Source organism: Dipodomys merriami, unplaced genomic scaffold (assembly GCF_024711535.1).
Source record: "Dipodomys merriami isolate MVZ:Mamm:240054 unplaced genomic scaffold, mDipMer1.0.p SCAF_261, whole genome shotgun sequence".
NCBI classification, from domain to species: Eukaryota; Metazoa; Chordata; class Mammalia; order Rodentia; family Heteromyidae; genus Dipodomys; species Dipodomys merriami.
This window is the reverse complement of record NW_027204060.1, coordinates 360959-374465: the sequence shown is the minus strand read 5'-3', so window position 1 is coordinate 374465 and position 13507 is coordinate 360959. Positions and strand designations below refer to the sequence as shown.

Below are 13507 nucleotides of genomic sequence, written 5' to 3'. Positions count from 1 at the left end.
ACACAGAGGCACACACACATAGATACACATACAAGATATACACAGACATGAAGACACACAAAGATATACACCAACACATACAAACACAGATACACACCCACATGAATACACATAAACACACACACTCAGATATAACAATACCCCAAAAAACCTGTACACACACACACACACACACACACACACACACACACACACACACTCACACAAACTGTAGGCACAAAATGACAAGAAACTACCAAAAGTTGACCTCAACCTCAAACAAAGAAAATGTGAAGTTAAGCAATCTTGGACACTTGTTTTATTTTGAATGTTTTATTTGAAAAATGAGTATTTAGAGATAAATACAGCCATTGACTTATGAGTTTGAACTTATGAGTCTTTCACAAGTATGGCCCAAACAGGTCCATTTGATATTTTCAAGGGGAAATAGCACATATGCCTGCATATGAGTGATACAATAAATTGTATCATATAAATGATACAATAAATGTTCACCTCATTGCTCATAAGTAACATAGCCAAGTCGCTCTCAAGTTAAATCATTTGAGCTTCAGTTTTCATGGAGATATGAAAACTGTTTTCTTTTGTTTTTGTTTTACAAATGTTCTGGTGCTATAGTTTATATTAATTGGCCTTTTGTTTATTTGTTTGTTTTGCTGGGCTAGTGTTCTACCACTTGAGCCACTGCTCTACTTCAAGCTTTTTTGGTAATTTTATTGGTGATAAGAATTTCACCAGCTGGGCGCTGGTGGCTCACACCTGTAATCCTAGCTACTCAGAGGCTGAGATCTGAGGATTGCAATTCAAAGCCAGCCCTGTCAGGAAAGTCCATAAGACTCTTATCTCCAATTAACCACCAGAAAACCTGAAACGCTGCTCTGGTTCAAAGCTCTAGCTTTGTGCAAAGAGCTCAGGAACAGCATCCAAGCCCTGAGTTCAAGCCCCACAACTGACAAAAAAAACATCTCACGGATTTTCCTGATTCAGTTGGCTTTGAACCACGATCCTCAGATCTCAGCCTCCTAAGTAGTGAGGATTACAGGTGTGAGGCACTGGTATCTGGATGTTTGGCCTATTCTAATTTTCTTTTGTGTTATCTGAGCATTAATAATTACAATTATCAAAATGACAAATACTCTGTTCATATGCAACGTTTTAGTATAATTGGATGAATAATATTTTCTATATTTACTTTTCACTTACTAAAAGCTTTCAGTAAATGAAAATATCCTGAAACTTAAGGACATTGATGCAAATCAGAGGACTTAAAAGGGCCTCAGCATGTCAGCACATCCAACAGAGTCAAGTGAAAGAGTTGGGCGATAATTTAAGGTCTGGAGATGATGCAATGAGAGAAGGTGACGACATATTCTCTGTAACCTTTTTGGGCACGACAGTGCTTACAGAACATTGCCTGCAAATGGGAAGACGGGGAAAGCGATGAAGTGTGGAGTTTGTGTCCTGACAGCCAGGCTTCACTGTACTGCCTGCGTCTGTGACGGTATGTGGCATAAAGGAACATTTTATAAATTCTACAGAAGGAAGAACCAAAAAGGATGAAGATGGAAGGAAGGAAGAAAGGGGAGGAAGGAAAAAAGTCTCGTAAGAGTTTAGGACACTTTTCTACGCTGTCTGGAGCAGTAAAGTCTCCATCATAGAACCCAGGACTGATGGTTAGTGGGCAATGGGAAAGTTGCTTGGGGGGATGGGTTTGCTTTCTAATCGCTACTTCAAATTATAGCAAATGAAGTAATTGTTCAATGTACCTTTTCACAGTAGGACTTCGTTGGGGACTAAGAAAAGGCCTTAAAACGTGAGAAAAGCTTGGGGCTTTGGGTAGGAACAAGAGGAAGGAAAACAAACTAATGAGAAAAAGATGTGTTCCTTAAAAAGTGGTCAGGCTGTGAGAAAGCATTCTGCACAGGTATCAATGTCCACTGTAACTCTTCCGATCTGTTCCCAGGAATGGCCTGTGATTCTGCCGTGCTCTGTTGTTGATACTCATTCACACAGGCTTCCAAGTCTTTTCCTGGGGAAAGAACCAAATCCATAAACACAAACAGCTCGGCAGATGGAGAGGAAAGGCATTTGAACACATGGCGGCAAACACAGTAAACTCACCAGTTCAGATGTGGAAGTATTGCCAAGAATTTGGAAAGACTGGAAAGGTATCTTCTCTTGTTGGCTAGATTCTTTACAAGACATTTTCACTGAGAGATGTTTTTAATTGAAGTAATTACTGATGACTCTGTTGGTGGCTTATTAGTGGTGGGGTTGGGCATGGGATGTGGGGGAACAATACTTCATTTCTCTGCACTATTTAGACAGAGTTGAAGACCCATCTTGATGCTGCCTGGCAGGACTGACATTCCAGGCAGAAAAGCAGAGAGAGCCTTGTCGTTGGTGCAAAATTCAATGCCTGATCTACAGCATTAAGGAAATTGAATGGAGGTGTAAAGTTGGAAGGGAAAATGACCAGGCTGTGGTCAGTGATGAAAGAGGTGACGTCAATCCCAATTCATTGTATTTGTATCCTGTTTTGTTGATTGGCAACTCCTTTGAACAACTCCTTAAGAACAAAGAAAAATGATGTTTTCAGTACTGATCAGAGTGTAAACCATGGGCAGGGCTTTGTGGCATGATGCTGTGCTGCAGGCAATGAAGTATGGTACGGGAAGGAAAGAGCTACAGATAACACAATTGGGGTGCGCATGCTCCCCAGTCCTTCTCAAGGAAGAGTGAACTGAGCACCAGTTAGCATTTCCTTGCTTGTTATTTACTACGCACTTTTGTTGATTTGTAAGTGTTAACTCAGAGGCTTCCTCCATACTAACTGTTCAATCAGTGTCTGGGGTAGGGACAAAATATCCTGGCTTTTAAAAGATAATCAAGTAATTCTTTTAGAGTTCATTGTATTTTGTATTATTATTGTAAAGGTGACACATAGAGGGGTCACAGTTACATAAGTCAGGTAAACAGTACATTTCTTGTTAGTTTTTTTTTTTTGTTGTATTTTTATGTTGGTTGTGGGGCCTGAACTCTGGGCCAGCTCTTCAGCTCAAGGCTAGCACCCTACCACTTGAGCCACAGTGCCACTCCTGGCTTTTTCTGCTTAAGTGGTACTGAGGAAGAATCAAACCCAGGGCCTCATGCATGTGAGTCAAGCACTCTACCTCTGAGCCACCTTTCCAGCCCCAAACAATACATTTCTTTTAGGACAATGTCACCCCTTCCTTTGCTCTATCCCAATTTTCCCTCCTGTTCCCACTCAAGAGTGTATAGATCAGTTTCCACATGGTGTCTAGTGACTACCGTGGCTACATTTGTTCAGTCTTGGTGCCTCCTCTTACTCTCCAAAGACAGATAAACAAACAAAGAAAAGACAACAGGAAAAGAAAACAAAAACAACAAAGATAAAACCTCCATTTCCTGGAGTTCATTTCAGTAAATATTATTTGATGCGACCAGATGCACATAGGCAGTGAACCTTTGTGCTCCTCCCCTAAGAGTGTCGTCCTTTGGTCTCAGTGTGTGTGGATGCCTGTATAACTTACCCTGTGTAATTTATCATGTCCTCCTGGTGTATTTTACATCCAGTTTCTATGTGTGAGGTAAAACAAGCGCTGTGTGTCTCTGACTTTAGCTTTGCTCACTTCATATGACTTATTCTAGGTTCAGCCATCTCACAATGCAGTGCGACTGTGATGCACACAGCCCAGGTCTCCTGGCCATGCCACAGTGCAACTGTGATGTGCACGGCTGAGATCTCCTGTCCCTACCACAGTGCGACTGTGATGTGCACGGTTGGGTCTTCCTGTCCCTGACACAGTACAACTGTGATGTGCATGGTTGAGATCTCCTGTCCTTGCCACAGTGTGGCTGTGATGTACATGGATGGGGTCTCCTGTCCCCACCACAGTGTAACTGTGATGTGCACAGCTGGAGTCCTGTCCTCACCACAGTGTGGCTGTGATGTGCACAGCTGGGTCTGTCTGTCCCCACCACAGTGTGACTGTGATGTGAATGGCTGAGGTCTCCTATCCTCACCACAGTGCAACTGTGATGTGTAAGACTGAGGTCTCCTGTCCCCGCCACAGTGTGACTGTGATGTGCACTACTGAGGTCTTCTGTCCTTGCCACAATGTGGCTGTGATGTGCACAGCTAGATCCTCCTGTCCTTACCACAGTGCAACTGTGATGTGCATGGCTGAAATCTCCTATCCTCACCACAGTGTGACTGTGATGTACCTGGATGGGGGTCTCCCTCCCTCTCACAGTATGACTGAGATGTGAACGACTGAGATCTCCTGTCCCCACCACAGTGGGACTGTGATGTGCATGGTTGGGGTCTCCTGTCTTTGCTACAGTGTGACTGTGATGTACAAGACTGAGGTCTCCTGTCCTTGCCACAGTGTGCTGTGATGTGCACGGCTGGGTCCTCCTGTCCCCGCCATAGTGCAACTGTGATGTGCATGGTTGGGGCCTTCTGTCCTTGCCACAGTGCAACTATGTTGTACAACCTGAGGTCTCCTGTCATAGTCACAGTGCGACTGTGATATGCACCAATGAAGTCTCCTGTCCTTACCACAGTATGACTGAGATATGAATGACTGAGGTCTCCTGTCCCTGCCTCAGGGCAACTGTGATGTGCATAGTTGGGGCCTCCTGTCTTCTCCACAGTGTGACTATGATGTGCCCAGCTGAAGTCTCCTTTCCTCACTACAGTGCGGCTGTGATGTGCATGGCTGAGATCTCCTGTCCTCACCACTGTGCGACTGTGTTGTGTACCCTGAGGTCTCCTGTCCCCGCCACAGTGCGGCTGTGATGTGCATGGCTGAGATCTCCTGTCCTCACCACAGTGCGACTGTGATATGCACTACTGAGGTCTCCTATACTCACCAAAGTGTGGCTGTGATGTGCACAGCTGAGTCCTCCTGTCCCCGTCACAGTGCGACTGTGATGTGCATGGTTGAAATCTCCTGTCCTCACCACTGTGCGACTGGAATGTGCTCCACTGAGGTCTCCTGTCCTCGCTACAGTGCGACTGTAATGTGCACGACTGAGGTCTTCTGTCCTCGCCACAATGTGGCTGTGATGTGCACAGCTGGGTCCTCCTGTCCTCACTACAGTGTAACTGTGATGTGCATGGCTGAAATCTCCTGTCCTCACCACAGTGTGACTGAGGTATGAATGACTGAGGTCTCCTGTCCTCACCACAGTGCGACTGTGATGCGCACAACTGAGGTCTCCTGTCCCTGCCACAGTGCGGCTGAGATATGCATGGCTCGGTCCTCCTTTCCCTGCCACAGTGTGACTGTGATGTGCATGGCTGAGTTCTCTTGTCCTTACCACAGTGGGACTGTGATGTGCATGGCTGAGGTCTCCTGTCCTCACCACAGTGCGACGTGATGTGTATGGCTTGGGTCCTCCTGTCCTCGCCACAGTGAGACTGTGATATGAATGTATTGCCACCTTGGTTATTGTTGTCTGGCTGTACTCTGGTTTGATATCAGGGCTCTAAGTTTTTGAATGTCCAGTGCAGGCTGCTGACATTTCCACACCTTGACAGCCGCCACAGTCTGCTGTAGACATGGGCTGTCCCACTCAGCACATGCCTCCTCCTGCTGAGCTCATGCCTTGTCTCGGTGAACACACACCCAGTCTCACTGTGGACACCCCCATGCTGCTGTGCATACACCTCATGCTGCTGAGCACATGCCCTGGTCTATGGACACAGCCTTGGCCAGAAAAGTGGTCAGCAGGGACAGGGCAACAGTCAGCAGGGACAGAGCAACAATCAGTAGGGACAGGGCAGTGATCAGCAGGGACAGGGTGGCAGTCAGCAGAGACAGGGAAGTGGTCATCAGGGATAGAACAGCAATCAACAGGGACAGGGCAGCAGTCATCAGGGACAGGGCAGTGGTCATCAGGGACAGGGCAGCACAGGGCCACAGTGAATTCATCTCCGTCCTGTTCTGACAGAGGGAAACGAGTCCTGTGGTCCTTGTGTGTCTAAAGTGCACACTTTGGGGCCCCCTGCATGATGCCTGCATGAAGAATGTTTAATATTGACAATGGATGTGCCCCAGGACTTCAGGTTTCCAAGTTCTAGAGCTGTATTAACCCCATGGCCCCGGACAGGCCACATGATGTCTAGGCTGTCCACAGGCTACAGTGACCACCTCTGGTGCAGGTTGCTTTGTTACCAGCAGAAAGATGGCAGCGCCTCTGGGGCCCAGCGGCTTCTCCTCAAGGGACAACAGTGGAGGCAAGCCCAGGGAGAAAGAGGCTGCTGTCGCTGCCTTCCAGGCCTTTCCACTGCCCCGCCCGGGAGCATGCATAGAGTGGGTCAGGGAACAGTGTGGACTCCCTGAGAACAGCCTGGCCTCCACCAGCATCCAGGGTGAGCGGCTCCCCAGGCCTGCAGGAGCTACTCCCCAGCAGCCACATCCATGCAGGGAAAGTGCCTGGCAACCAACCCCAGGGACCTGCATGCACTGCCAGTTGAGCATTCATGACACTCACTGCAACCTGAAAAAGCCAGTGTGACCTGCACTACTGTCACTGACATGACTCGAGAGGACACTCCTTGCTGCTCTAGAGAGTTTGCTCCAGGGCATTCCATTTTTGTAAGTGGTATCTAAAATAGTTACGTCTGTTGATAAGAACAAAAATAACCACAGAATTCAACCCATCACAGAAATGTACTCGTTATAAATTCCCTCATTAATCATACACTTCCATGCAGAAGCTAGATCTAAAACACACCAGGACTTGATACATTATACAGGTCTTTAGGCATTCGCACACAGTGAGACCAGCGGAGGATGCTCTTAGGGGAGGATCTCAGAGGAGCAATGCCTTTGTGCAACTGATCATATGAAATAATACTTATTGAAATTAACTCCAGGAAATAGAAACAAGAGGTTTTTTTTTAAAATGTTGCAGTTTTCATTTTAATTTCTTTTTCTCTTGTTTGCTCATCTGACTGTCTTTGGGAGGGGATGAAGGGGCACAGAAATGGGAAGATAAAAGGTGAACAAATGCAGCAATGATAGTAGGCGCTGAAAACAGTAGGTGTTGAAAATTAAATACACAACTTGTATTTGGGGATGGGAGGGAAAAACTGGGAGAGAGCAAGGGAAGGAGTGACCTTGCCAGAAAAGAAATGTACTTACATAACTGTAACCCTTATTACCTTTACAATAACAATAAAAAAGCAAAAAAAACAAAAAATGCCCCTTTTCTGCAACGAATTTTAGGGGGGAAAAATCAGCTCTCAAAGGAGAAATTGCAGCTCTGACCAGGTGTCAAATGCTAACAGCATCATATAAGTCTCCTAAATGTCTTCACATTGGACCTTTAGGATTCACTGGTCATTCTTCATTGGCTATCTGTGGATTGTCAGCATGCAGAGAATACATAGAAACCAGTACTTATTATGTTAAAAGTTCACTGTGGTGGGGCTGGGAAGGTGGCTCAGTGGTAGAGCACTTGCCTTGCATGCATGAGGCCCTGGGTTCGATTCCTCAGCACCACATAAGCAAAAAGAAAAAAGCCGGAAGTGGCGCTGTGGCTCAAGTGGTAGAGTGCTAGCCTTGAGTTGAAGAGCTGAGGGACAGCACCCAGGCCCAGAGTTCAGGCTCCACGACCGGACCCAAAAACAAAAACAAAAAACAAAAAGTTCACTGTGGTTAATGAATTCTTGAATGAACACACACACACACACACACACACACACACACACACACACACACACACACACACACACACACACACACACACACACACACACACACACACACACACACACACACACACACACACACACACACACACCCTTGCGTGGCTTAGCTTGTATATCATCTCTGCTCTTCTTGAATCAACAGTCCCCAGCTGTAGTTTTTTAGACAGGTCTATTTTCCAGCACTACTCATGGTGAGATAGGCAAGTCACATCTCTTTGAAGACAGAAACAGTGATCTAGAATTGGTAAGAGAATTTTTTTTTTCCCCTTACATCATTTGAATTGCAAGTCAAAGGTCAGAAGATGGTAAGTTTTTCAGGAAACACTGGGGTCTGGATTTGAATTTTGATATCAACACGACGAATCGGAAGGAAGGCAATGCCCCCTCGCCGCCTTCCGAAAGCAGACAGCAGGTTTACATGGCAAGCCGGTCACAATGATCTGAGAGTGCATGAAGCGTGCAAAACAGCAATCCCAGACACACAAATATACTTAAGAAAGAGAAGTTTTATTAGGGCAATTTCACTTTATTTTTCCATACAGCAAAGTCAACTACTGCAGTAATAATAAAATAAGCATAAAGCAAATTGCAGCCCAAGACAAAATACATAATTTTAAGCAACTACAAGCAGAAAGTAAGTTGTGATTACATAATATAAAACCAAGCATGTTTTTCCTCTCAGCAGAGGAAAGCGGCCCTGCGGGCGAGCCAGGGCACCCCGCTACCTGGCGCAGGAAGCCTGGCACCACTGGCTCCTTAAACCAGTGCCGGCACCAGGTCCAGCTTCCCTACACCCGTGAGTGCTCGACTGTGTTTGATTTCTTTCACCTGCTGAAAGAACGGGATCCTACAGCAATTAAAAAAAAACAATCACATAACAATTATAGATACAGTGTGCTGTTTGGTTTGCCTGTTTATGGGTTAAATTTTCTTTGAAAGTCAATACTTGTTTTGAACATTTCTTTTGTGAACATTAAACCAGTGAAATTGGCAGAAACCGATTTGGGTATTATAGGTCCATCGTATTGTTCCTTCTCTCATTTGTTGTTGTTGTTGTTGAGGTTTTAAACATGCAGTAGTTTTGAAAAATGTAAGGAATATTTGATCCATGGTTTGATCTTAATGTTCAAAGTCCCTGCTGTTTTTTTGGTAATGATCGTCAGGCAGATTTGGCCCAATGGAGCTTTTTGACAGTCACGAGATCTTGGAAGGATGGCATTACCTTTCCAGCTGAAAAAATCCTGGCAAACTACAAGCTGTCCACAAAAAAGCAAAGCGACATGTTTGAAGGGGTATAGAGTGCTAACTCTGTGCCTCTTTCACAAGCAATTTTGCTCAGTCTGTCATTTTATTAGCCTTAACAAAACTCCTTGTAATTATAGACGTTTTTATTCAAAATAAGATCTTACTATTATACAGGTTTCTCTCTTTTGACTATATACAGAAGTGCAAAAAGTCAACCTTCTCTCTAGACTTCCCGATATGCTGAAGTGCAGCATAGTTCACCCTCAAGAGTTTGCACACACGCTCTATTTCTCATTACGTAAACTTTGAGTATTTGGATTATCAACAGAAAGTCCCTTGTTCTATTTATTGATTATGCAGCTTATTTATAACAAGGCCTGATATTCAGGGATTTCAAAAATATGAAACAATACTTTAACATTTGAAATGGATACAGTAGAAAATAAATTTTATTCTAATATCTAGGATCTAGATCTTCTTATAATAACTAATTACAAACAAAATAAATCATCAAAATATTACTCAATTGTCTGCCAGGATTGCTGCAATAGCAACAACTTAACATCTTACTTAGCAATGATTATATATTTATAAGATATCCATATAAAAGATCTTTGTTCTTTTAATGAAAACTAGACAAGAACTAACAATGACTGACATTCTTATACTGTAATATTAAATCAGTAAAATATAAATCATTTAGTTAACAATAATACGAATGTTCGTATGACACTACATGTAATTCAAAACTAAGTATGTTATGAAGAAAAACTACTTTTTGTATTTTGAAAAATTCATCAGTAAAAGCTAACAAAACAATAGTCTATAATCTGAAATGGTATTCAATTGTTAATAGAAAAGAAAATCTAATAAATGTAGGAAATGAAAAACTACATTTTAACAAAATAAGTAATATTCTTTAATGTAACTAAACTACACTAACATATGAAGTCACTGTTACTCTCTCAACACGATTGAAATTACATTGGTATGGGTTCCAACCCGTAATGTCAGAATCTAAGGCTTTAATAGATGCACAGTGCAATCAGTAAAATCAACACATCAGTCTTATATTAGAAAGCATTTCTCTCAAGCATAAAAACTTGCAGTAAACCTGGAAGTATGGAAGGTTCTACAACCAAACCCTCTCTTCTCCCGCTCCTCACGAGAGCTACCAGTGGCCGAGCCCCACGCCAGCATTCCACAGAACTGCCGGGCAGAGCAAAAATATCCTTTACAAGCTTCCACATCCAACCCACTAAAAAAAGGAATTCCTTTGGACGAATCCATGGTTAAAAACTGAATGCACATCTATTTTTTTTAATTTTGTAAAAGGCTTTCTAAGGCTATAAGCAGTTAATCTGAACAAATCAAAACCAAAAAAAAAATTACATATAAAATTCACCCATGTACTTAACCCACCCAGTTACTAGGTTAATTAAACATTTCTCATTTTCATATTTTGGTTTATCATGCATCTGATGACAGTGCTGTTCTTGTCTTTCTTTAGAGTCACTATTTTAAATGTGACTGTAGGAAGCATGTGAGCAAACGTAAAACCATTTTTGCAAAGCGTTTAGAGTCCTTCTGACTTTTGACAGAGGCTATAAATATAGAAGCAAAATAATTTCATCATTTTTTGTTATTGTGTCTCAGAAATGGCATATCCCTTTTGAATAACATGTTATACAGTATAGTATGCATAAATATTACACTACAGTGCATTAAAGTAATTATATATTTTATATATATATCTTATATATATCTCCAGTATGTGTGAGTTTAGCTGTATTGAGAGTTTGTGTTGTGCTGTCTATTGTTACTGTAAAGTTAATTTTGCCATTTCTGAGACAGCTTTGGTTTCAAAAAAAAAAGTATGGTGCCCTTTGATTGATGAGAACTAGCAAATAAGCAACAAAATGTGGCTCTGAAAATAATAACACTGAAGAAATAATACTCTAGTTCGATGTACAGTCTATGGCACTTCATGGAAATCCTTGACGACATGGAACTTAAAGCCAGGTGTGCTTGGCAGCAGACACAGTTGGTTTCGCTTGGCACATTCATCTGTCAGATCCCTCCCTCTGTATGTCTTACCATCTAGTACATTAAAAATATTACTCTGAAACAGAAAGGGCTATGCATGCACTCTCTCATCTATAATGGCAATTTTAAATACAAGGTGCACCTTTGTTATTTGTAAACCTTGAAAGAAATAAACTTATTTTTTTAAAAAATTATATCTTGGTCTACAGACGTACCAATACATAATAGAGTCATGGTTATACCATAGTCTGTCTTTTCAAAATGACATGGATATATAGGAAACTAAGTAGGTATGCATATCTGTATGCATAGCTCTGTGCTAGAAAAGAATATGACAATGTTGTTCTTCAGGACAGGGGTATCACCTCAGCACAAATATTGATTCAATGTACAGTGCTCGCAACAGTGTGCAGTGGGCCGTGTGGTCTGTTCTTCCCGTTAACATGCAGCAGTGATGTCTGTCGTGTGGCTGAGGGGTTTGGTGTTGCGCGAAGGTATGTACAGTATGGCTAATGACCCCGTCCGTTGTTCTAACCAAGCACACTGTCCTTCCTCTTCAGTGTGATCTGCAAGGGAACAAGAGAAAGCCTGTGTTGCAGCAGGCTAACCCGCGTGGGCGGATCTCTCCATGGCCCCCACCACGCCTCCACCTCTGGTGTCAATGGTGTGTTCACATGTACACGAACATGCGTATCTTCAGGGAAATGCAGGAGGGAACCAAGCCGGAGGTGCACACGCAAGGTTTATGCTCTCTCCGTGTGAGGAAATGACACACTCACTTAGCAACATCATAGAATGCTCTAAACTTCCCGTTAATAAGCAAAATGTGTAAAATACAGTCACAGCATCAAGGATCTCATGTACTGCAGAGCACTTCTTAGTTAGACACCATCATTGTCATAGAGCAAAATAGAAACCTGCTTTATGTCTCCTGTAAATTTTAATAGATACGAAAAACTATTCGGTCTACAGGGTTCTAAGTCCCTGGAGTAAGTTCTGTTAAACAAGCTTCATTCTCTTAAGTGTTCGGTTTACCTGGTGTGAGCTTAAAATAAATGACACCTGAAGCGATCGTTTTAAATGATTCAAAGTTTGTATGTTTTTCTTCACTCTAAAGCCAAAAAAATTAAATATTGACATATGGCTGGGTGCCAGTGGCTCATGCCTGTGATTCTTGCTACTCAGGAGGCTGAGGTCTGAGGATCGTGGTTCAAAGCCAGCCTGGGCAGGAATACCTGTGGGACTCTTCTCACCAATTAACCACCAAAAACAAAAAGAAAAAAGCCAGGAGTGGAGCTGTGGCTGAAGTGATACGCCACTAGCCTTGAGCAAAAAAATGCTGAATTCAAGCCCCAGGACCAGCACAAAATGTGTGTGTGTGTGTGTGTGTGTGTGTGTGTGTGTGTGTGTGTGTGTGTGTGTGTGTGTGTGTGTGTGTGTGTGTGTGTGTGTGTGTGTGTGTGTGTGTGTGTGTGTGTAAACTAAGGAATAATTCCTAATGAATTAAGTTTTAATACAATATACCTGAGAGTTAAAACTTTTCAGTTTTTACATCAAATTTATTCCCATCTTGGAATCTACATATTAAAATTCTGCTTTAGAATACAACTTTGAGAAGGAAAGAAATCACCACTTACTGGCTTTAAAAACAGCTTCCATGTTGCAACTTTATGTGAAAATAGGCATTTTACCAACAGCAGCACATTGTATAAACTCGAGTACAGATAAATCCTCATGCTCACTATTTACTGATGTGTGGATGGTCTTTTGGTATTATTTCATTGAACTGGGATTATGAGTAAGAAACAGAAGGGAGCTTCATGCATACAAAGCAAACAATTGCTAGAGCTGGGAATGTATGTTGTAACCCTGTTTTCAACACCTAGAACTATCAAGTAATGTGCTTATTCTAAGACTGTGGCATTTCTTCTAAATCAGAAGCTTTTTTACTTTTTTAAAAATCAGAACTGCTTTGAGAGAGACCCTGAAATGGATCACAAGCACCTTCAGTAACTTCGCTCACTACTATAGCAAACCTCGGGCAGCACTGGGCCTGCCATCTCGTGAGCGGCCATTGCCTGGGCTCTGGATACATTGCCAGGGCCTCTGAACCTCACTGTGGCCTCCTGACTCGGGCCAGCTGCTTCTGCAAGGCCCGGACCCACTCTTGGGGCTTTCTCCACAGAGTGCCCTTCTTGTGCACCTGTTTCAACTTCGATTGGGAAGAGCTGCTCTCTCATCCTTGCACCAAAGTTCTTATATTTTAACAGATGCTATTCTGAGCTTATTTACATCTTCATCCCACTGACAGGATAAACTGACAATGCAACAACACAAACTCATTTGTAAATGAGTTAAGGTCCAAATAAGTGAATGAAAGGAAACAACTGACAGTGATCAATTACCTAATCACCAGATTTAGCCGGAAATGCTGCTGCTCTTTCTAATTATAAAAATTGTGCTTCTGTG

At 42.8% G+C, this 13507-nt stretch overlaps 1 protein-coding gene across 14 annotated transcripts in view; it reads right to left on the bottom strand.

Moving 5' to 3' along the window:
* Positions 1-8233: 8233 nt before the first annotated feature.
* Positions 8234-13507, bottom strand: part of LOC138837084 (muscleblind-like protein 1) — a 162322-nt gene continuing 157048 nt past the window's right edge. For all 14 annotated transcript variants that reach the window (XM_070035857.1, XM_070035868.1, XM_070035867.1 and 11 more), the window contains one exon: positions 8234-11604. The gene's annotated coding sequence lies outside the window, so the exon portion shown is untranslated. The remainder of the gene's footprint in view (positions 11605-13507) is intronic.